The following is a 25,284-nucleotide window of genomic DNA, read 5'->3' as shown; positions in this document are numbered from 1 at the left end:
CTTTAGAACCCCATTAAAGTCTATGGGACTCGAACGTTCGAAATCAAAAGTGCTCATTTTAAAGAGTAATATGCAAGTTATTGTCCTAAAAAGGGTTTGGCAATATGGCACCTGCCCCAGGGGACATGTATCAATGCAAAAAAAAGTTTTAAAAACAGACTTTTTTTCAGGAGCACTGATTTCAATGACGCTTAAAGTGAAAAAAATAAATAAGTGAAATATTCCTTTAAATATTGTGCCTGGGGGGTGTCTATAGTATGCCTGTGAAGTGGCACGAGTTTCCCTTGTTTAGAACAATCCCTGCACAAAATTACATTTCTAACGGAAAAAAGTAATTTAAAACTGCGGTTTTAATGTAATGTCTGGTCCCGGCAATATGGATGAAAATCATTGAGAAAAATGGCATGGGTAGCCCCCCTGCTCATTACCAGGCCCTTTGGGTCTTGTACGGATATTAAGTGGAATCCTGTACCCAAATTAAAAAAAGGAATGGCCCTATATACTCAGAACAGCAGTATACAGGCGGTGCAAACAAGACAGGGACTGTTTAGGTGTGTTCTTAAGTAGAATCTGTTTGTAATTTTGAACTGGTACATTTTTAAAGTGTAGCTCCAGTCAAAAAGCTTTTTTGAAAACATAGGGACACCCCTGTAACATTTTTTTTTTTCGTCTGTGCAACTCTTCAGAAGATTTCACCTCACTTTCTGTCCCAATGACCAATGTTTTTTGAAAATTTGAGTCTTTAGTAAAACAAGGATTGGGATAAAGCATCAGTGGAGAGGAGACACATTTTTCCCATATCAACTCTTACAGGAGAGAATTTCCTTTCCTAGGAGTAGATTTCGTCTCACTTCCTGTTGTCTCCTTCTGTTTGCAAGTAGGAGACGTTTGTAAGTTGGATGTTTGAAAGTAGGGGCCTGCCCTATATACTCTGCATAAATTTTGGCCTAAGGTGTTGGTGTTGCCACAACCCTGTAAGCCCTCAAAGTGACTCTTGTTGTGCGCTGGAATGCCCTGCTGTGAACTGTTATATCAAGAATTGTAATTACATGCCATTGTTGAACAGTGGTAGAAAAATTGGGCCTTTGGTGGTGGTGGTGGTGCTGGTGCCACAACACTGTAAGTCTCAGTTACGTAAGTCAGTTACTCTCAGTGGGCACTGGAACGGGCCCGTCTGTGAAATATTATATCAAGAATTGTAATTACATGCACCTGTTAAACTGGGGCTGAAAAATTGGCCTTAGGCACTGGGGCCACAACAATGCAACACCTCACAGAAACTCTAGTTGGAGAGCAGGAATGAACCCTGCGGCAAAGTATTGCATCAAAAATTGTAATTACACACCCCTGGTAAACAGGGGCTGATAAATTGGGCCTTAGCCACTGGTGGCGCCGCCCAGAACCAAAAATGTTCTTCCAAGCTATCAGCAGGATCATTGAGGAGGAAGAGGATAGTCAGTCAGCATAACAGGATAGTCACTCAGCATCAGCATAGGCAGTCTTTAAGGGATGTGACATTTCAAAAAAAATTATTCGGTTACATCAGCTTCAGGTGCTTGGTAGCTGGTGATGATCCAAGACTGATTCATCTTTATGAAGGTCAGTCAATCAACCAAGTTGGTGGACAGGCGCACCCTGTGATCGGTTACAAAGCATCCAGCAGCACTGAATGTGCGTTCCAAAAGAACGCTGGATGCAGGACAGGCCAGTAGCTCAATTGCATACTGTGCAATCTCTGGCCAGTGATCCATCCTCAAGACCCAGTAACCCAGAGGATTTTCGGTGGGAAAGGTGTCCAAGTCTGATCTTGCATCTAGGTATTCCAGCACCATGTAAATCAGACGCTGGCGATGGTTGCTGGAACTGATCATACCTTGGGGCTGCGGACTAAAAAAATGTCTGAACGCATTGGTCAGACGGCCACCTTCTCCACCGCTCCTTCTGTGACTGACCTCAGCAACACGTTGTCCAGGACCAGGAATTTGTAACCTCCCAGTCTCTTGGAACGCGTTGCACAGACCTTTGTGCAAGGCCTCTCGAAGATGTCTCATCCTCTGCTCCCTCTGCGACAGCAAGATAAGGTCCGCAACTTTACCCTTCTACCGTGGATCAAGGAAAGTTGCCAGCCAGTAATGATCCCTCTCCTTGATCCGCTGAATACGAGGATCTTTCCGCAGGCTTTGTAGGATCAGGGAGTCCATGCAGCGTAGGTTAGCTGAGGCATTCGGTCCGGAGTCCTCTAGGTCACTAAGGACGACATGATCCACAGCCACCTCCTCCCAGCCAGGTACAAGTCCACGGTTTCTTGGGACTGTAAATCATCCCTAAAAGACTTCTGCTGATGCTGAGTGCCAGGCTCCACCTCCATGCTGACACAATCCTTCTCCTCCTCCTCCTCCTCCTCCTCTTCCTGTGTGATCGACAGGCCAGCAGGAACACTGTTTGGATAAAGGGGGCCTTGAGAGGCAAGAAAGTCCTCCTCTTCCTGCCTCTGTTCTGCATCAAGTGCCCTGTCCATTATTCCATGCAGTCCGTGCTCCAACAGGTGGACAAGGAGAGAAAAGGTGACTGGCAAAAGCAGTGCTCATTGTGTGCCACATCCAAAATTCCAAAGTAAAAAGAAAAGGTTTTTCCCCTAAGTGGACTTTATAGGCAACATATATTAAACAATGTCAAAAAAGTATGAAAATAGAAAAAAACATTTATTCAAATTTAACATGATAAAAATGATATAGACATGAAACAATGATTGACTGAGCACAGTCAACTAGTATTACCGTATAACCCACATATGATGGAATCTCCTTACACCTTATACCTGACACGTTTCGGGATTCCTTCTTCAAGGGTGCAGAAAAAAGAGGATTTTATATAATGGTGAAAGGTGAAAAGATTTTCAAAGTTTCATTCATTAACATTAAAAATTGCACACAAAAACGCATGTGACAGGTATGCCAGTGGGACTTCTAACTCGAGGTAGGCGAGGCAAACAAAGAGAAAATGTAATAAAAAAAAGAAACTGGAAGTTGTTGTCTTCAAAAAGGAGTAAACCAGTTTATCTGTCATGCCCTGAGCGCCAGGCCGAACCCATGAACATACTGAAGCCTGGCGAGAAAATCCCTGTAAGTAGGGGTATATTATATGGAGCAAAGGCCAGGAACGGTGAATGGTTACCTTGTATTGTATAAATGCAGGATCAGGCCGCACGCTCGGACATCCAGCATACACAGGTGGACAAGAGGTACAGTGTCACTGTTGCATGCACTGTCACTGCTCACCATCCTCGTGGCCTCCTCAAATGGTGACAGGACAGTGCATGCATCCCTGATCATGGCCCACTGGCATGGGGAAAAAAAGCCAAGCTCCCCTGACCCTGTCCTGGTGCCGTAGTCGCACAATTACTCATTGATGGCCCTCTGCTGCATGTGCAGCCGCTGCAGCATGATCAACGCTGAGTTCCACCTGGTGGGTATGTCACAGATTAGGCGGTTCTTGGTCAGGTTCAATTCCTTTTGGAGGTCAGCCAGCCAAGCACTGGCACTATATGACTGGCGGAAATGCACACCGACTTTCCTGGCCTGCCTCAGGACATCCTGTAAGCCTGGGTACCTGCCCAAGAACCGCTGCATCACCAACTTAAGGACGTGAGCCACACAGGGCACATGAGTCAGTTGTCCCTGTCGGAAGGCGGAGAGGAGGTTGCTGCCATTGTCGCAAACCACTATTCCTGGCTTAAGCTGATGTGGCGTCAACCACCTCTCAGCCTGCCCCTGCAGAGCTGACAGAATATCTGCCCCAGTGTGGCTCCTGTCCCCCAAGCACACCAGCGCAAGCACCGCATGGTATCTTTTTGCCTGCGTACTTGCCTAGCCCCTTGAACGCCTACGGAGCATTGCTGATTCCGAGGACAAAGCACAGGAAGAGGCCATGGAGGAATAAGAAGAGGAGGGGTGGAGGAGAGAGGTGTGTCACAACCAGTAGTAGCATTTTGGAGGTGTGGTGGCGGAACAACCTCCAACACTACTGCACCTTGTCCTGCATCCTTCCCAGCTGCCAGAAGACTCACCCACTGCTCCGTGAAAGATAGGTAATGTCCCTCTCCATGCCTGCTGGACCATGAGTCAGCGGTAATATGCACCTTACCGCTGACCGCCCTAACCAGCGAGGTATGGACATTGCCTTCCACATGCTGGTGGAGAGCCGGAATCGCCTTCCGTGAGAAAAAGTGGTGTTTGGGAACTTGAAGTGCTAACAATTTAGCCAAGCTAGCATTCAACCACTGGGCATGTGGATGGCTGGGAGTGAACTTCTTTCGACGGTCCAGCAGCTGGGACAGGGAAATTTGCCTGGTACAATCGGACGTCGGTGTACTGCTAGCAGATTGCCCGTAAGTACTTGGCTGTGACACACCTAATTCTATACCTTCATTCCTCTCTGCAGGTTTCAGAGAAGACTGACTGTATAGTGGGGTTGGAGATCCCGGCTGATGAAGAGCAAGGAGAGGTCCGCTTTGTTCTTTGGTGTGGGTCTTTAAGGTACTCTTGCCAACGAACTGCATGGCAGATCAACATATGTCTGGTCAAGCATGTGGTGCCCAAGTGGCTGATGTTTTGGCCACGCGAGATACCCTTGAGACATATGTTGCAAATAGCAGTGGTGCGATCTGATGCACTCACTTCAAAAAAGGCCCACACCAAAGAACTTTTGGAATAACGTGCAGAGGCAGCACCCTGCACAGGCGGAACTCTGCGGTGTGATTTAGTCAGTGTGCTGCGCTTAAGCTTGCCCCTGGAGGGCATCCTGCCTCATTGGAGATGTGCCTCCTCCTCCTCCTCTCTCCTATCAGGCACCCACGTGGAGTCAGTGACCTCATCATCCCCTCCCTCCTCATCACTGGAGCAAACCTGGCAGTATGCTGCAGCTGGTGGAACATGACTGCCAGATTGCTGTCCTTCTTGTGCATCCCCTCTTGCTGGGCTCACGCTACTGCCTTCCATTATCAGAGCCTTCGAAACACTGGGCATCCTCCTGGAGCAGGATTCCCAACACTGTGCTCAAACAGTTTGGGGGACTCCTCAGGAGGACATGGTAGGTCTAGGAAAGGAGTGGCTGATGCCATTGAGATGAGGGAAGAGGCCACGTTGGCAGCTGCTTTGCCAGTACCCTGAGCCTGGATTAGAGAGGATGAGGAGGGCTGGGTCATCCACTCTACCAAGTCTTCGGCATGTTGTGGCTCAACACGTTCAGCTGCCAAAAATAAGGACAAGCGTGTCCCATGGCCACGTGCTGATGAGGATGCACCGCGTCCACGACCAGCACTGTTGCCTCTAGACACAGAGCCTGCTTGCCCTCTTTTATTGGCTCGTGACTGTCTGCCTCTCCTTGTTGGCTTTCCAGACATACGAATGGCCTGCAGGGAGATGAGAACACCAGCAATTGGGGTAGCTTTAGGTGCACACTGAGCAGATGACACAGTACACCGACTGTAATTACTGCAGCTGCCTGCGGTATAGGATCTGAAGAACACAAGCAATTGGGGTAGCTTCAGGTTTACACTCTGCAGGTGGCACAATACACTAACTGTAACTGCTGCAGCTGCCTGTGGTATAGGACCAGAACAACACCAGCAATTGGAGTAGCTTTAGGTGCACACTGTGCAGATGACACAATATACCAACTGTAATTAATGGAGCTGCCTGCGATATAGGATCAGCAGATCACCAGCAATTAGGGTAGCTTTAGGCGCACACTGTGCAGATGACACAATACACCAACTGTAATTACTGGAGCTGCCTGCGGTATAGGATCAGCAGAACACCAGCAATTAGGGTAGCTTTAGGTGCACACTGTGCAGATGACACAATACACCAACTGTAATTACCTGAGCTGCCTGCGGTATAGGATCAGCAGAACACCAGCAATTGGGGTAGCTTTAGGTGCACACTGAGCAGATGACACCGACTGTAATCACTGGAGCTGCCTGCGGTATAGGGTCAGCAGAACACCAGCAATTGGGGTAGCTTCAGGTGTACCCTGTGCAGGGGGCACAATACACTGACTGTAACTGCTGCAGCTGCCTGTGGTATAGGACCAGAAAAACACCAGCAATTGGGGTAGCTTCAGGTGTACACTGTGCAGGGGGCACAATACACAGACTGTAATTGCAATAGCTTCAGAGGAAATAAATACACTGTCTCTCCATCTATCTCTCTCTATGAGCCGCAACACACTAGGCAAGGCCGCCGTGCAGGCGGCCTTATATAGTGTGGGGCATGTACTAAACCCCCTGAGCCATAATTGGCCACAGGCATCCTGCCTGTGGCCAATTATGGCTCTCTTCCCTGATGGCGCTGTGATTGGCCAAGCATGTTGGTCATAGTGCATGCTTGGCCAATCATCAGCCAGCAATGCACTGTGATGCTGCACTGCATTATGGGCCATAAGCGCCATTCTAATTTGGCGCAAACGGCCCATAATGTTCTGGTTTTGCCGAACGGGCGAACAGCTGGTGTTCGAATCGAACATGGGTTCGACTCGAACACTCAGCTCATCTCTAGCCATCAAACGCAGCCACTGAGGTCAGCAACGTGTGTCCTTCAGAGGCTTCATACAGTATACTGCATACTTTGTTGTTCGAAATTAATATAAGCTGTTGCCTCGGTACTGTGCCAAATGGGTGTGGTATTCTGTTGTTCAATGGCTTTAGTTAATTTTTTTTTTTCGTGGGGGGGGGGGGAGGCTGTTTGCATACAACATTTTGCTCTGGGGCCCTGTGATCTCTAGTTATGCCCCTGTCTGTCCCTATGAAATTGGAGGTGAAGACAAAGTTTGCATATCTGCGGACTGCAAGACTACAGTGTAGGGTTTAAATGTAGAAAACTGCTCTGTCGGTTTTGCTAGTTCCAGATGGGATTCTGTAGTTTGGAGATCCCTGAGAGTCATAGGTGGGCTGGGATCACCCACCCTGTGTCCGGGTCTTGAGGATAGCAAGCAGGGTGTGTGCCCATCTGCACACAGCCCATATAACGAGGGGCTGGTGGGAGAAGAAGGTAGAGTTGGAGCAGTGGCTCCTAGTGAGAGTCTATGAAGACAGAAGCTGTGTGCATTGAGGGGCTTGAAGCCCGTGTGCATTTAAGAAGCCTGAAGCTGTGTGCATCCAAGACTGTGGGCCTGGAAGAGCTGACAGTTTGAGGGACCAGTACAGTGCTGTTGAAGAGTAGCCAGGTGGGGTTGTATTTTCAGTTGTGTCTAAATGATGTTTAAAACCCTGCGTGGGATTCCTGAGTGGACTTTTGTTTCGTTTTTATCATTTAATAAACGTGGGCTACCAGGCCCTTAACTATAAATGCCTGTCTGATGTGGACTCACTACATGAAAATGCATCTACCACTGAGCTGAACAATCCCCTATGCCAATATATCTATCTATCTATCTCTCTATCACTACTGTGTGAAAATATGCTGTAGATTGGGATCTACCAGTAGATCGTGGCCAGGTGACTGGTAGATTGCGGTCTGGGCTTGCTGACTCACCATCCCAGAGCATCAAGCAAAGCAGAGGGACTACTTTGTGAAGTTGGAGCTGTAATAGGGAACAAAAGCCACATAAGCTGATGCCTCCTCTGTAGCGCTGGCTCCTAAAGCATGCGCAGTGGTACCAACTACACGCCACCTCTTATCCCGACTAACCGACTCCAGAGTTGTGCCCGCAGTAAGAAAGAAGATATATAGGGCTGCTTTCACATTGATGTTCTGCGGTTTACCCACACCGTGGGTGCAGCACATCGCGTTTCCTGGATTAGCTGCACTTAGCCATAGATTTCTGTTATATCCTGTGGGTTTTGGTGCACTTTCTGAATGGGCACAAAAATTCTTGAATGCGATATGTTGCATACTCACCACCTGATTTAAACCCATGATTGCTGTGCAACGCACGTGATTGCAACTTGGTAGTACGGCAATTAGAGGTTTAAGTCAGGTGTGAGGAGGTGACACTGTGCCTGGTGATCTTTGACTTCTCCCTTGTTGTTCAGGTAGATCTCTACCTCTATAAGGTGGCCTACCTCTGCTGTAAATTAAGAATGCTTTCAGAAATAGAAGTGTTAATAGTTTTTTAATTAACAAACTGGAAAGTAAATTAGTAGAAGAGAAATCCAAATCAAATCAATAATTGGTGTGTACCTTTTGCCTTCAAAACAGCATCAATTCTTCTAGGTACACTTGAACAGTTTTGAATGAATTCAGTAGGTAGCACTCCAGCCCTTTGGCAATCAAACTGTCAGTTATTTAACATTTTGACTCACTGGTCCAGAGCTCCTACTGCCATTTTTTTGCAATCCAGTTTCTATGTTTTCATGCATAGTTACTGTATGTGACTTAGCCTTGTTTCCATGTCGGAAGTATGGCTTTTTGGCTTCAATTCTAACATGAAGATCACATCTGGCCAGACTTCTCCAGACAGTAGATGAACCATGTACCAGGGTCCCATTGGTTTACGTTAGTTCTGCGCTGACACTGCTGAAATCTTCTGATGTCCAAAAGAAGTACGTATGATGTGTCATTCATCTGCTGCATTAAGTTTCCTGGCTATGTCTACAGTTTTCAATGTTGTCGGTTTCTTTGTGCTTCTTTAAAAACTTGAACAGCACATCTTGAAATCCCAGTCTGCTTCAAAATCTTTGCCTGGGAGAGACCTGATGCAGTATAACTACCTTGTGTCTTGTCGCTGTGCTCAGTGTTGCCATTATGTATGTCCTGTAACATGAAACAGTCCTCCACAACTTCATCTTAGTAGCAGAGTTTGGCTGTTCCTTGCCCATTTTTAAGCCTTCTACACAGCTGTTTCTGTTTCAGTTAATGACTGTATTTTAACCTACAAATGAAATTCATGATCAATTGCACCTGCTTATTATAATTGGGCATTTGCTTAAAGTGGTTGTAAAGGCTCAATATTTTTTACCTTCATGCATTGAGCCCCATCCCATCTGCACGAAAACAGTGGCTCCCCTAGGTCTATCCCTCTTTATTTGCCCCACTACTGTCAATCACAGCCAGTGAGTCAATGAGGAGAGAGCGGGGTGGGGCTGAGACTTTAAGGGAGTCTTTCACCTGAATTTTGAGAGATCTTGTCAGAGAGTTGCCCGTAGCGGACTTGTCAGTGGGCGCACTGCGGGGCGTCGGTGTGTGCTGGTGCGCGCTGGCGCTGCTGGGCGCGTTCGCGTGCGCGTGCGGGTGCGCTTTCACGTGTGCGCGCTGGTGCGCGTGCGCGCGCGTCGGTGCGCGTTGGCGCCAATCGGCCTACTTAAGTGTTCCCCCGTGGTGTGCTCGGTGCTGTCCGATCTGCAGCTTCCTGTGCCCTGTGACCTGTGACTTCGCTTGTGTTCCTGAACTCCTGTTACCCGGCTCGTCCCTTGGATTTCCCTGTCTGCTGCCTGCCTTGACCTCGGCCTGTCTCTGACCTTGCATCTGCCTGCTCCTTGTACCACGCTGCCCGCCTGTTGCCAACCCTGTTTGTGACCCGGACCCGAACTTGCTTATCCCTTTTCTGCACTACCTGCCTGCTGTCATCTGTGCCTGTGGCTGGACCTGCTCCCACCTTCTGCTTGCATCTGCTCCTGCATCTAGCCGTGAGGGACTGTCTACCTGTCTGAACCCTGCCGTCGGATCCCTCCTTCAGCAACTAGGCTCTCATACCCGTCTGCGCTCCCGTGCCTCCTGTCCATCCTATCAGGGGCCGTGAACCAGACCCGTAAGGGAGACCTTCCCCTGCTATCTCGGGCTCACCTGTCAGGTACGTGGGTCTGACAGTATCGGACAGCCATGTCTGAGCCTGAGCAGGGAGCCTCCCCCATGGAGGAATTGTGCAGACACCTGGCGGGTCTCACTGAAGCCGTGAAGAGTCTGCAAGAAGGCTACACCAGACTGGAAGGCCAAATCCAGGTACTGTCATCTCCTGCACACCAACCAGGAGCTTCCGCTGCCGGACCAGCACCCTCCGTAGTAATGCTGCCTCCCGAACCCAGGGTACCTACTCCAGAGAGATTCTCTGGTGACCGCGGTAGGTTCCGGTCCTTCCGCAATGCTTGCGAGCTTTACTTCGCTTTACAACCTCGCACCTTCTCCCTGGAAGTGACTAAAGTGGGCTTCGTGATTTCTCTTCTGTCTGGTGAACCCCAGTCCTGGGCCCATCGCCTGCTTGAGCAGAAGTCGCCCTCTCTTGACAGTCTGGATACCTTTTTCGCCACAATGTCCCAGCTCTATGAGGATCCCCAGCTGAGAGCAACTGCGGAGGCTGCCTTGCATGTCCTACAGCAGGGGCGCAGGGCGGTTGAGGACTATGTGGTGGACTTTAGACGTTGGAGTTCTGATACTGAATGGAATGACACCGCCCTGCGCTACCAGTTCCGCATGGGTTTGTCTGACTCACTCAAGGACAAACTGGCACGGGTCGGTGTCCCTCAGTCTCTGGAAGAGCTCATCAACCTCTCCATTCAAATCGATCGACGCCTTAGGGAACGTCGTTCTGAGAGGTCCTCCAGCCAGTTTCGGCCTACGTGGGTCCTCCCCAAGGTTCCTAGTGCTTCCAGCTTTTCTCGGCCGTCCACCCTAGCTCCTCCGGCTCCGGGACCTGAACCTCCTGAACCCATGCAGCTGGGTCTCATCCGTCCTTCCCTCACTCTGGAGGAACGGCAACGTCGAAGAGCCAGTAACCTGTGTATGTACTGTGGGGAACCAAGTCACTACGTGAGATCTTGTCCTAACAAGACACGTAAGTCTCTTCCGATTCCTTTCAAGCATGCTCCTAATCTGCCTAAGTCTACTTCTCACCTTGCTCTCTCTGTTGTTCTACAGCTTCCCGACAAGGATATCCCAGTTCCAGTCATAATTGATTCCGGAGCCTGTAGTTGTTTTATTGACCAGACATTTGCTGCCAATCACTGCATTCCCCTCCGACCGAAGTCCCAGAGCCTGGCGGTGCACCTTGCCGATGGCTCCATCCTAAGTTCTGGTCCTGTCACCCAGGAAACCATCCCCTTGCTGGCCACCATGGGTCCTAACCATCGTGAACTCCTTTGCTTGGACGCCATTTCTTCCCCTCTTTTTCCCATTATCTTGGGAATGCCCTGGCTACAAGCCCACAACCCCAACATCGACTGGGCCTCAGGGAGGGTCGAGTTTCTTTCCGGCTACTGCCAACAGCACTGCCTTCTTGAAGTCCCTTCCACGTCCACTCAGCTTCTCAGTCTGGACTCTGATCCTGAGTCCCCTCAAGCAATTCCTGAGCCCTATCGGGATTTTGCGGATGTGTTTAGCAAGAAAGGAGCAGAAACCTTACGACTGCCCGATAGAGCTTTTACCCGGAACTGAGGTCCCATTTGGAAAGGATTTTTCCGCTAACTGAGCAAGAGCTGAAAACTCTGAAGGGCTATTTGGATGAAAACCTCAAGAAAGGCTTCATTCGCCCATCTACTTCCCCTACTTCCGGCTGGGGCCGGCATCTTTTTCATTGAAAAAAAAGACCACTCTCTTCGACCTTGTATTGATTATCGGGAGCTAAATAAAATTACCATAAAAAATCGCTACCCGCTACCCTTAGTGCCTGAACTCTTCCAGAGACTGGGATCCGCTGTTGTGTTCACCAAGTTAGACCTCCGTGATGCCTACAATTTGATTCGCATTCGTGAGGGGGACGAGTGGAAGACTGCCTTCCGTACGCGGTTCGGGCACTTCGAATACCTCGTTATGTCCTTTGGTCTGTGTAATGCACCCGCCACTTTCCAACACTTTATAAACGACGTCTTCCGTGACCTGTTAGATTTATATGTTATTGTTTACTTGGATGACATCCTAATCTTCTCTTCCTCAGTCTCTGACCATCGCAGACACGTCCGAAATGTGTTGACCCGCCTTAGGCATCATAGACTTTACGCCAAGTTGGAAAAGTGCGAATTTGAGCTCCAAAGCATACAGTTCCTTGGCCTGGTTATCTCTGTTGATGGCATCAGGATGGACCCTCGGAAAGTGTCCGCTATTCTGGATTGGCCCGCTCCTACCGATAAAAAGGGTGTCCAGCGTTTTATTGGCTTTGCCAACTTTTATCGGAAGTTCATTAGGGGCTTCTCAGCTATAATAGCCCCCATCACTGAATTAACCAAGCAAGGAAACCATTTCTGTTGGTCCCCTAAGGCCCAAGTTGCTTTTCAGAAACTGAAGGAACTTTTTACTTCTGCTTCCATCCTAAAGCACCCGGATCCTGCCCTGCCTTTTGTCCTTGAGGTGGACGCTTCGGAAATCGCGGTAGGGGCTGTACTCTCCCAGCGACAAGGTTCCAAGGCCCTTCTCTTCCCTGTGGCCTTTTACTCTCGCAAGCTTTCCGCAGCGGAGAGGAATTACGATGTGGGGGACCGGGAACTACTGGCTATAAAGGCAGCTTTGGAGGAGTGGCGTTACTTACTGTAGGGTGCTGCACATCCAATCCTGGTCTATACCGACCATAAGAATCTGGAGAATCTGAGAACGGCTAAAAGATTGAAACCACGGCAGGCGAGGTGGGCATTGTTCTTCTCCAGATTCCACTTCCACATCACGTACAGACCCGGCTCCAAGAACATCAAGCCAGATGCCCTCTCCCGCATATTTCATAACTCCCAGGATACCTTGCTTCCAGACACCATCCTCCCTGCTGGAAATTTTCTGCTTCTTCAGGGGGATCTCCTGTCCCGGATTAGACAAGCTTCTGTGGGGTGGTCCCCGCCAGTTGAGAATGTTGTGAGGTCACAAGATGGCATGTTCCGGTACAGGGACAAAATCCTAGTCCCGGATGATGTGAGGATGGCTGTTCTGGAGCTCTGCCATGACCACAAACTTGCCGGCCACTTTGGCATGTTGAAAACGGTGGACTTGGTACAGCGTGCATTCTGGTGGCCGCAGCTAACTAGTGATTGCAGGAAGTACGTAGAGTCCTGCACCACCTGTGCCCGGAACAAGACTAGCCGGACAAGATCCTGGGGTCTACTAAGACCCTTGCCAGTTCCAGAAAGACCTTGGAAGATGATTTCAATGGATTTCATCGTGGAGTTGCCCCTGGCGGAAGGTTTCTCTACCATCTTTGTGGTGGTCGACAGACTGTCTAAGATGGCCCATTTTCTGCCCATGAAAGGCACACCTTCGGCCTTGGAAACTGCAAAGGTGTTCATTAAAGAAGTGGTGAGGTTGCATGGAGTTCCCTCAAGCATTGTATCCGACCGGGGTGTCCAATTTACCTCCAAGTTTTGGAAGGCTCTGTGCAGTTCCCTTGAGATCGAGTTAGCGTTTTCTTCTGCCTATCATCCCCAGACGAATGGGCAGACGGAGAGGACTAATCAGACCTTGGAACAATACCTCTGCTGTTTTTCTGCCTTCTCACAAGACGACTTGGTCTCTCTTCTGCCTCTAGCCGAATTTGCCTATAATAACTCATTGCATTCTGCTATCAAACAGACGCCCTTCTTTGCAAATTTTGGTTACCATCCATCCTTCTTGCCCGGTTCGGTTCCTGAGTGTGCCATTCCTGCAGTTTCAGAGACAATTGACTTTTTTATGACCAACAACAAATTGCTACAGGAGGCTATGGCCAAGACCCAGGATTATAACAAGAGGATGTTTGACAGAAAGAAGCGAGGAGAACTCATCCTTGTATCGGGCAATCAGGTCTGGCTTTCTACGGCTAATCTGAAGATGGCTTGTCCCTCAAGGAAGCTGGGTCCTAAGTTTTTGGATCCCTTTGCAGTCAGAAGGAAAATTAACGATGTTACATATGAGTTGGACTTGCCCAGTTCCCTAAAGATTCATCCAGTCTTCCATGTATCTTTGTTAAAACCTGTTACTCCTAATCCTTTCACTGGCCGGAACTCGGGCCCACCTAAACCCGTAATCGTTAATAATGAAGAGGAATTCGAAGTGGAAGCGATTTTGGACTGTAGAAGGAGGGGTAACCAAATCCAGTATTTAATCAAATGGAAGGGGTACGGTCCGGAAGATAACTCCTGGGAACCTGAAAGCAATTTACATGCGGAGGAACTGCTCAGTGCTTTTAAAAGTGCCCACTTGGATAGATTGGCCCGGATGGGCATCCGGAGGCTGCCCTTGAGGGGGGTCACTGTCAGAGAGTTGCCCGTTGCGGACTTGTCACTGGGCGCGCTGCGGGGCGTCGGTGTGTGCTGGTGCGCGCTGTCGCTGCTGGGCGCGCGCCTGCGCGCGTGGGTGCGCGTTCGCGCTGGTGCGCGTGCGCGCACGTCGGTGCGCGTTGGTGCCAATCGGCCTACTTAAGTGTTCCCCCGTGGTGTGCTCGTGCTGTCCGATCTGCAGCTTCCTGTGCCCTGTGACCTGTGACTTCGCTTGTGTTCCTGAACTCCTGTTACCCGGCTCATCCCTTGGATTTCCCTGTCTGCTGCCTGCCTTGACCTCGGCCTGTCTCTGACCTTGCATCTGCCTGCTCCTTGTACCACGCTGCCCGCCTGTTGCCAACCCTGCTTGTGACCCGGACTCGAACTTGCTTATCCCTTTTCTGCACTACCTGCCTGCTGTCATCTGTGCCTGTGGCTGGACCTGCTCCCACCTTCTGCTTGCATCTGCTCCTGCATCTAGCCATGAGGGACTGTCTACCTGTCTGAACCCTGCCGTCGGATCCCTCCTTCAGCAACTAACCTGCCAGGCTCTCATACCCGTCTGCGCTCCCGTGCCTCCTGTCCATCCTATCAGGGGCCGTGAACCAGACCCATAAGGGAGACCTTCCCCTGCTATCTCGGGCTCACCTGTCAGGTACGTGGGTCTGACAGATCTCTTCTCACTTCTTGATGCTTTTGGGACTGGAAGTGGAGGGGGAGTGTCCCCAGTGGAACACACACAAAAAAAGTTGATATTTTAGTCTTTCTCCGGGTCTACATTATCCAACAGGGGCATACCTAGAGGATTTGGCACCTGGGCGGATCCTATATCTGGCACTCCCCAACTTTAAAAATTTTAAAACACCCCCAAAAATGTTATGTTTTCAAGAATATTTATTGCACAAATTTTACAGCCCCCCCCCCCCATCATAGTGCCTCTTGCAATCTGCCCCCCCCTTCCCTTCTCTCTAATTACAGTGCCCCCTATTACTCCGTGCTGCCCCTGCAGAGTCTTACCTTGGGCATAAACAGATGGCTAATACTATTAGCAATGTGTTTAAGTTTAAGTAAGAGATTGCAGACATGTTACAGGAGATGGTTAGAGACTGAGGACATAATAAAAGAAATGGTCAGAGATTGCAGACATGATACAGGAGAGGGTTAGAGACTGAGGACATGATACAGAAGATGGTCAGAGATTGAGGATATGGTACAAGAGATGGTCAGAGACTGCAGACATGATACAAGAGATGGTCAGAGACTGCAGACATGATAAGTGATGGTAAGAGACTGTGGACACGATGCAAGAAATCAATGCATCAAATGCAGCCTCATCAGTGTTTACCAAATTCAGCCTCATCAGTGGCCTTTAAATGCAGCCCTAATCAATGCAGTGCCCATCAAATGCAGCCTCATCAGTGCCCATCAACTGCAGCCTTAGAAGTTCAGTGCCCATCAAATGCAGACTCACCAGTGGCCATCAAATGCAATTTACCAGTGCCTGGATAACACAGAGTGGCGATCTCCTACCGTGTCACGTAGCTTGGATTTGAATTGCAGCCTCATCAGTGCCCATCAAATGCAGCCTCACCAATGCCCATCAAATGCAGCCTTATCAATGCAGTGCCCCTCAAATGCAGCCTCACCAGTGCCCATCAAATGCAGCCTTAGCAGTTCAGTGCACATCAAATTCAGACTCGCCAGTGCCCATCAAATGCAGACTCACCAGCGCACATCAAATGCAGCCTTATCAGTGCCCATCAAATGCAGCCTACCAGTGCCTGGATCACACAGAGCGGCAATATCCCATGCCTTTGAAATGCCTGGGCGGCCGTTGGAACAAAGTCCCACCTCCTAGACCACCTCCTATGATACGTGTTACACTGATTGAATTTCCCAGCATTAGATCAGTGTGCTGTCTATCACAGGAGCCGGTCTAGGAGGAGGGACTTTGTTATAGCAGCCGTCACACATTTCAGATCCTAGCTCCGTGACAGAGTGGGAGAACGCTGCTCTGTGTGACACAAACATACAGGTGGAGAGGAGGAGGGAGGGAGGACTGGGGCATGCCGGGATGACGTATAAATTTGATTATACAATTAGATTCAACATCCCTACCTGACACCCCCGCCATGCCACTGCTTAGATATACCCAAACTTCAGGTGGTACAGAGGTTTTACATTCTAGGCCTGTGAGGTCACAAGGTTCAAAGCAACAACCATTTCTCCCCCTAGATTATCAGATGTGCGTTCAGATTACATTTTCTAAAGATGAAATAACAATTCATTCATCACATCCCTTTTCCTTCATGCATGACTACATGGAAATTATGATTCACTTATCATTTTATTTTTTGGGGAAATACATAAACTATTATTTTACTTTGTTTCAAAATGTTTATTGGATTTTTTGTAAAGACATAATGAGCACACAAAAAGCTGACTTCCACAGGCAGCAGCCAAAATAAATTTTAGAACAATATGAAAGTTATCAGATTGGCTTTTCTATGGTTGCCATATTTTATTTAAATCATCTTATCCTCATCAATCATATTATCCTGTTTTGCTTTTAAAGACAAGTCCAACTTTACAGTAAGCATAAAGAAGAAGTGTTACGTTTATTTATTTGTTTTTTTTTTAATCACCGTAAAACTGTGATTACTATACAACATGTGCCTCCAGTCTAGTGTACACAACGAAGGCATCCCTAGACATCGTAGGCGTGCGCAGCCTATTGGACTAATCAGGGTGTGCAACCAAAAACTCAAATACACTGGTTGTGTGTGGGTATATATACTGTGTGTATATGTGTAGCACTGACCCCCGAAGGAGCGGCTGGTTTTGCTGGGCTTACCGTTTACCTTCTCCACCTCGTTCTTGTCTAGGGGTTCCCGAGGTTGATGGCCCAATAAACTGCAGAGACCGACACTTGAATCCCTTTTGAGGAATTTTTATTTGTATAAAACGTTGAACAGAACACAGTCTCTACAGTTGAGAATAGAGGGTATGGGTAGGAAAGCTCAGGTACTTTTGGAACTGCTGTCACTTGAAATGTCTTTCTCTAGATGATCCAGGGAATAGCCATTCGCAACTGGATATTTCAACTACCGGATAAATCCCTGTTTGTGGATTTAGCAGCCGACAGGTGATTTAAGCTTAACAACGTCTCTGCCACAGACTTGGTTGTAGAACTTTAAATGAGCAAAGAACTTAGATGTAGCCGAAGGATGAAATTAGGAACTTTCTTACATTACCAGTATCTTGCAGCCGGTCCGGCGATACCGTAAGAATGCGGATTTACTTGGTGTCCTTTCAGCTTAGCTTCCAGGCTCTTACCGAGCAGCCAGCCTCGTGCGTGGCCCTCTTCTGAAGAGTCCTTCCCCGATTGCGTTTTGAGTTGCTGGGCCTCTCCAAAACCGAGACGGCACCGGACCACCTTGAAATCCTCCTTCCAGGTACTGTGCCTCGGACTCCGAGACTCGGATGGATCCGCACCCCAGGCCATGAGGGCCTCTGGGGGCTGGTCAGGAGGACCAGGACCATGGAGTCAGAACATACTTCTGGACCGGAACCAGAACCACGTGACCTCAGCACCTTAAGTACCCTCTCCCGGAATACACAGCGAGACAACGCACCCATTGATTGGCTCAGAGAGAGAGATTGGTACCCAATGCATCCAACCAGGCTGCATTCCAATGCCTGTAAAAGGTGATACCTACACCTATGACCAGGCAGAACATAGTACAGCCCAGCCAAACTGATGCCAAAACCACAATTTAGTGAAATGAACCCTAAGACCCAACTATGGTCTTAGGAAAAAACGAAATTTACAATACATAGTGCATGCTCTTCAGAAGCCGGCGCTACATATGTATGTATGTGTATATATGTATGTGTGTGTGTGTGTGTGTGTATATATATATATATATATACACACACACACACCCCCATCACTTATAAATAAATGTAAACAAACATTTTGAAATGTGTTAAAAAAATTTTTAATATTTAAATACATTTTACATCTTATGGCAGAGCTGGTCAGAGGGAGAAAGTGGGGGTGAGAGAGGAGGAAGATGGGATCAGTTGGCAGTGGTGGTGGAGGGAGGGCAATGGGATCAGTGGCAGTGCTGGAGAGGGGGGAGTTGATCAGTGGCAGTGCTGGAGAGGGGGGGGTGGGATCAGTGGAAGTGTTGGAAAGTTGATTGGATCAGTGGTGTTGATGGTGGTTGTGGAGGAGGGGGGGGGGGGTTAATGGGATCAGTGGCAGTACTAGGAGGAATAGGATGAGTGGCAAGGTTGGGGGGGGATTATTGGCAGTGCTGGGGGTTGATGGGATTAGTGGTAGGGGTTGTGGTGGGGGTATTTGTGGCAGTGGAAGGGGGGATCAGTAGCAATGCTGGGGGGGATAGGATGAGTGGCAGTGTTGAGGGGCATGAGATCAGTGGCAGCAGTGGTGGAGGGCTGGGATCAGTGACAGTGCTTGGTGGGGAGATAGGATGAGTGGCAGTGCTGGGGGGCATGGCATCAGTAGCAGCAGTGTAGTGGGGGGATGGCATCGGTGGCAGTGCTGGGTGGGGGGGATGGATGGGGTCGGTGGCAGTGCTGAGTGGGGGGGATAGATGGGATCGGTGGCAGTGCTGGGTGGGGGGAATGGATGAGATCTGTGGCAGTGCTGGGTGGGGGGGGATGGATAGGATCGGTGGCAGTGCTGGGTGGGGGGAATGGATGGGATTGGTGGCAGTGCTGGGTGGGGGAGATGGATAGGATCGGTGGCAGTGCTGGGTGGGGGAAATGGATGGGATCGGTGGCAGTGCTGGGTGGGGGAGATGGATGGGATTGGTGGCAGTGCTGCATGGGGGGGATGGATGGGATTGGTGGCACTCACTTGCTCTCAGTATGGACTCCATGCTTGCTGTGTCTCCGGCTCCATCCAGGCTTCACGTGTCTCCTCACACAGTGGAGACCTCCTCCGCTCTTCCTACTGGATCAGCTGGCTATTGCAGTCCCCGGAACCCAAGCCCCTATCTGCCTGCTGCTGTAAATTCAATGGGCGGAGCCGCGGAGAAGCTGGTTGGGCGGTCCTGCATCAGTTACTTAGAACGAAGGAGTCAGGGGGAGCTGGGAGGCAGAGCCAACAGTTCTAGTACAGTAGCCAATGGAAACATAGAGCACCAGGCTGGATGAGAGGGGCAGCGGGGCGGCATATAGAACAACCGATGCTCTGCATTTTTTTCCATGCAGCCCCTGAATGCTCGCTTCTCCCCCTCTTCATCCTGAAGGAATTCAATGGCTGTAGGGCGGACAATGCAGAGCATCGGTTGTTCTATATGCTGCCTGCTGCTGCTGCCCCTCTCATCCAGGTGTAGACAAGTATGTCAGGGGATTAGGGTGTGCCCAGGTACACCCGACACCCCCCCCTGCGCACGCTTATGCTAGACATGTTTTAGCTAAGCTAATTTTTTAGAAAGCAGGCACATTTATAGGGATTATAATACTTTATTTGGTGTAATTGTCACATAATGAGACCAGCATCTTTTGGAAGACTGGGCTAAAAGTTCAACTCTGGGATTTTTATGTGAATTGCAATTGCAAAAAAGGTGGAGTTAGACTACAAAGTAGATGGCAAGTATATGCAAATGAACATAATGCAGCATTAAGTGCCGGTTCACACCAGCGCGATGCCAGACATCGCATGTAATTCGCAGCGCACTGCTTTTCACATTACATGTGATGTCTGTGCAGGTGCGATGTCAGCCATACAGATAGTATGGCTGATATCGCACCGCATTCAGTCAAAACACGCACAGGACCCTTTTTTCTGTTCGGACCAGAATCAGATTGCATGTGTGTTCACACATATGCGATCGGATTCATGTCCGAACTGTCAGTTCGCAGTGCGATATGCAAGCTGAAATGGGGGTGTCGTTAACATGTAATGACACTCCCCAGCAGTTCGCATATGGCAGTGTGAACTGCCGTGCGTGTCGAGTGTGATGCCGGTACCCGCGGTTGATTCGCAGGGTTCTCGCATTGCGCTAGTGTGAACCGGCACTAAGAAAATCATTCTTTTTAAATAAAAGGGCCTCCAAAAAAGTTTGACTACCCAGTGTGCTTTGCTGCTTTTGCTTTCATTGTCTAACCTGTGGTATGTGCAAGCAGGAACATTTTCCAATGTTTTTTGAAACATAACATTGCAGTGCTATCCTGTGAATGATCTTCCAACATTCTAACCTGCCAGATTTCGAACTCAACGGAAATCCAGATTACTCAATTAAAGTGATTGCAAAGCCTTTTTTTTAAATAACAAACATGGTATACTTACCTGTAGGGATGAGCCGAACACCCCCCGGTTCGGTTCGCACCAGAACTTTCGAACGGACCCCAAATTCGTACGAACTTTAGAACCCCATTGAAGTCTATGGGACTCGAACGTTCGAAATTAAAAGTGCTAATTTTAACGGCTAATATGCAAGATACTGTCCTAAAAAGGGTTTGGGGGCCTGGCTCCTGCCCCAGGGGACATGGGTCAATGCAAAAAAAAGTTTTAAAAACGGCCGTTTTGGTGGGAGCACTGATTTTAATGACGATTAAAGTGAAAAAAAAAAAGTGAAATATTCCTTTAAATATGGTGCCTGGGGGGTGTCTGTAGTATGCCTGTGAAGTGCCACGTGTTTCCCGTGCTTAGAACAGTCCCTGCACAAAATGACATTAAACGGAAATAACACCATTTAAAACTGCTTGCGGTTTTAATGTTATATCTGGTTCCTGCAATATGGTTGAAAATCATTGAGAAAAATGGCATGGGTAGCCCTCCCTGCCCATTACCAGCCTATTTGGGTCTTGTACGCATATTAAGGGGAACCCTGTACCCATATTAAAAAAAGGAAATGTGTGTGGCCCCCAGGCCCTATATACTCAGAACAGCAGTATACAGGCGGTGCAAACAAGACAGGGACTGTGTAGGTTTGTTGTGTTAAGTTGAATCTGTTTGTAATTTTCAACTGGTATATTTTTAAAGTGTAGCTCCAGTCAAAAAAACTATTTTTAAGCTTTTTGGAAAACATAGGGAAGGGTTATCACCCCTGTATAATTTGTTTTGTCGTCCATCTTTTTTCATCTCACTTGCTGTTGTCTCCTTCCGTTTGCAAGTAGGAGATGTTTGTAAATTGGATGTTTGAAAGTAGGGGCCTGCCCTATATGCTCTGCAGAAATGGCGGAACAAGGTGTTGGTTTTGCCACAACATTGTAAGCCCTCAAAGTGACTCTTGGTGGGCGCTGGAGCTCCCTGCTGTGAACGATTATATCAAGAATTGTAATTACATGCCATTGTTGAACAGTGGTAGAAAAATTGACCTTTGGTGGTTGTGGTGCTGATGCCACAACACTATAAGTCCTCACCGTTACTCTGGGTGGGCACAGGAAGGGGCCCTCCTGTGAAATATTATATCAAGAATTGTATTTACATGTCCCTGTTAAACAGGGGCAGAAAAATGTGGCCTTAGGCACTGGTGCTGGTGCCACCACACTGCAACCTCTTCCATATACTCTAGTTTTATTGCAGGAATTAGCCCTGCTGCAAAGCATTGCATCAAAAATTGTACTTAAATGCCCCTGTTAAACAGGGGCAGAAAAATTGGGCCTTAGGCACTGGTGCTGGTGCCACCACACTGCAACCTCTTCCATATACTCTAGTTTTATTGCAGGAATTAGCCCTGCTGCAAAGCATTGCATCAAAAATTGTAATTAACACCCCTGTTAAACAGGGGCAGAAAAATTGGGCCTTAGGCACTGGTGCTGGTGCCACCACACTGCAACCTCTGCCATATACTCTTGTTTTATTGCAGGAATTAGCCCTGCTGCAAAGCATTGCAATAAAAATTGTAATTAAACGCCCCTGTTAAACAGGGGCAGAAAAATTGGGCCTTAGGCATCACCCAGAACCAGAAATGTTCTTCCAACATATCAGCGGAGGAGGAAGAGGATAGACAATCAACATAACAGGACAGTCACTCAGCATCAGCATAGGCAGTCTTGAAGGGATGTGATATTTCAAAAAAAATTATTCGGTTACATCAGCTTCAGGTGCTTGGTAGCTGTGGGTGATCCAAGACTGATTCATCTTGATGAAGGTCAGTCGATCAACTGATTCGGTGGACAGGCGCACCCTGTGATCGGTAACAAAGCCACCAGCAGCACTGAAGGTGCGTTCCGAAAGAACGCTGGATGCAGGACAGGCCAGTAGCTCAATTGCATACTATGCAAGCTCTGGCCAGTGATCCATCCTCAAGACCCAGTAAGCCAGAGGATTTTCGGTGGGAAAGGTGTCCAAGTCTAACCTTGCCCCTAGGTATTCCTGCACCATGTAAATCAGACGCTGGCGATGGGTGCTGGAACCGATCATACCTTGGGGCTGCGGACTAAAAAATTGTCTGAAAGCATCAGTCAGACGGCCACCTTCTCCACCACTCCTTCTGACCGATGCCTCAGCAACACGTTGTCCAGGACCAGGAGTTTGTAACCTCCCAGTCTCTGGGAACGCGTTGCACAGACCTTTCTGCAAGGCCTCCCGGAGATGTCTCATCCTCTGCTCCCTCTGCGATGGCAAGATAAGGTCGGCAACCTTACCCTTGTACCGTGGATCAAGGAGAGTGGCCAGCCAGTAATGGTCCCTCTCCTTGATCCGAAGAATACGAGGATCCTTCCGCAGGCTTTGCAGGATCAGGGAGGCTATGCAGCGTAGGTTAGCTGAGGCATTCGGTCCGGAGTCCTCTGGGTCACTAAGGACAACATGATCCGCAGCTACCTCCTCCCAGCCACGTACAAGTCCACGTGTTTCTTGGGACTGTAAATCATCCCTACAAGACTGCTGCTGCTGCTGATGCTGAGTGCCAGCCTCCACCTCCATGCTGACACAATCATCCTCCTCCTCCTCTTCCTCCTCCTCATCCTCTTCCTGTGTGATGGGTGGCACAGCAGGAACACTGTCTGGATAAAGGGGGCCTTGAGAGGCAAGGAAGTCCTCCTCTTCCTGCCTCTGTTCTGCCTCAAGTGCCCTGTCCATTATTCCACGCAGCGTATGCTCCAAGAGGTGGACAAGAGGTACAGTGTCACTGATGCATGCACTGTCACTGCTCACCATCCTTATGGCCTCCTCAAACGATGACAGGACAGTGCATGCATCCCTGATCATGCCCCACTGGCGTGGTGAGAAAAAACCGAGCTCCCCTGACCCTGTCCTGGTGCCGTAGTCGCACAGGTACTCATTGATGGCCCTCTGCTGCGTGTGCAGCCGCTGCAGCATGGCCAACGTTGAGTTCCACCTGGTGGGCATGTCACATATAAGGCGGTTCTTGGGCAGGTTCAACTCCTTTTGGAGCTCAGCCAGCCGAGCACAGGCATTAAATGATCGGCGGAAATGCACACAGACTTTCCTGGCCTGCTTCAGGACATCCTGTAACCTGGGGTACCTGCCCAAGAACCGCTGCACCACCAGGTTAAGGACGTGAGCTACACAGGGCACATGGGTCAGTTGTCCCTGTCGGAGGGCGGAGAGGAGGTTGGTGCCATTGTCACAAACCACCATTCCTGGCTTAAGCTGGCGTGGCGTCAACCACCTCTCGGCCTGCCCCTGCAGAGCTGACAAAACATCCGCCCCGGTGTGGCTCCTGTCCCCCAAACAAACCAGCGCAAGCACGGCATGGCATCGTTTTGCCTGCGTACTTGCGTAGCCCCTGGAACGCCTACGAAGCACCGCTGGTTCTGAGGACAGAGCGCTGGAAGAGGCCATGGAGGAAGAAGAAGAGGAGGGGGTGGAGGAGAGAGGTGTGTCACAACCAATAGTAGCATTTTGGAGGCGTGGTGGCGGAACAACCTCCAACACTACTGCACCTTGTCCTGCATCCTTCCCAGCTGCCAGAAGAGTGACCCAATGGGCCGTGAAAGACAGGTAACGTCCCTGTCCATGCCTGCTGGACCATGAGTCAGCGGTAATATGCACCTTACCGCTGACCGCCCTGTCCAGCGAGGCAAGGACATTGCCTTCCACATGCCGGTAGAGAGCCGGAATCGCCTTCCGTGAGAAAAAGTGGCGTTTGGGGACCTGCCACTGAGGAACCGCACATTGTACAAACTCACGGAAGGGGGCCGAGTCTACCAACTAAAAAGGCAGAAGTTGAAGTGCTAACAATTTAGCCAAGCTAGCATTCAACCGCTGGGCATGTGGATGGCTGGGAGTGAACTTCTTTCGCCGGTCCAGCAGCTGGGTCAGGGACATTTGCCTGCTATAATCGGACGTGGGTGTACCGCTAGCAGAGTTCCCGGAAGCACTTGGCTGTGACACACCTAATTCTACACCTTCATTCCTCTCAGAGCAGGTTTCAGAGAGGACTGAAGGTCTAGTGTGGTTGGAGATGCCAGCTGATGAGGAGCAAGGAGAGGTCCGCTTTGTTCTTTGGTGTGGGTCTTTGAGGTACGCTTGCCAACGAGCTGCATGGCAGGTCAACATATGTCTGGTCAAGCATGTGGTGCCCAAGCGGCTGATGTTTTGGCCACGCGAGATACGCTTGAGACACATGTTGCAAATAGCAGCGGTGCGATCTGATGCACTCGTCTCAAAAAAGGCCTACACCAAAGAACTTTTAGAATAACGCGCAGAGGCAGCGCCCTGCACAGGCGGAGCTCTGCGGTGTGATTCTGTCGGTGTGCTCCCCCTAAGCTGGCCCCCGGAGGGCATCCTGCCTCGTTGGACATGTGCCTCCTCCTCCTCCTCCTCCTCCTCTCTCCTTCCAGGCACCCACGTGGAGTCAGTGCCCTCATCATCCCCTCCCTCTTCATCGCTGTAGCAAACCTGGCAGTATGCTGCAGCTTGTGGAACATGACTGCCAGATTGCTGTCCTTCTTGAGCATCCCCTCTCTCTGCGCTCACGCTACTGCCTTCCTCTAGCTGAGTGTCATCATCAGAGCCCACAAAACACTGGGCATCCTCCTGGAGCATGTACCCAACACTGTGCTCAAAGAGTTCAGGAGACTCCTCAGGAGGATGTGGTGGGTCCAGGGAAGGAGTCACTGATGATGACATTGAGAGGAGGGAAGACGATGCGTTGGCAGCTGCTTTGCTAGTACCCTGAGACTGGGTGAGA

This window comes from Lithobates pipiens, unplaced genomic scaffold (genome assembly GCF_037356315.1).
Source record: "Lithobates pipiens isolate NorthernLeopardFrog02 unplaced genomic scaffold, aLitPip1_a1.2 Scaffold_18, whole genome shotgun sequence".
NCBI classification, from domain to species: Eukaryota; Metazoa; Chordata; class Amphibia; order Anura; family Ranidae; genus Lithobates; species Lithobates pipiens.
Note: the sequence above shows the minus strand (reverse complement) of the source record.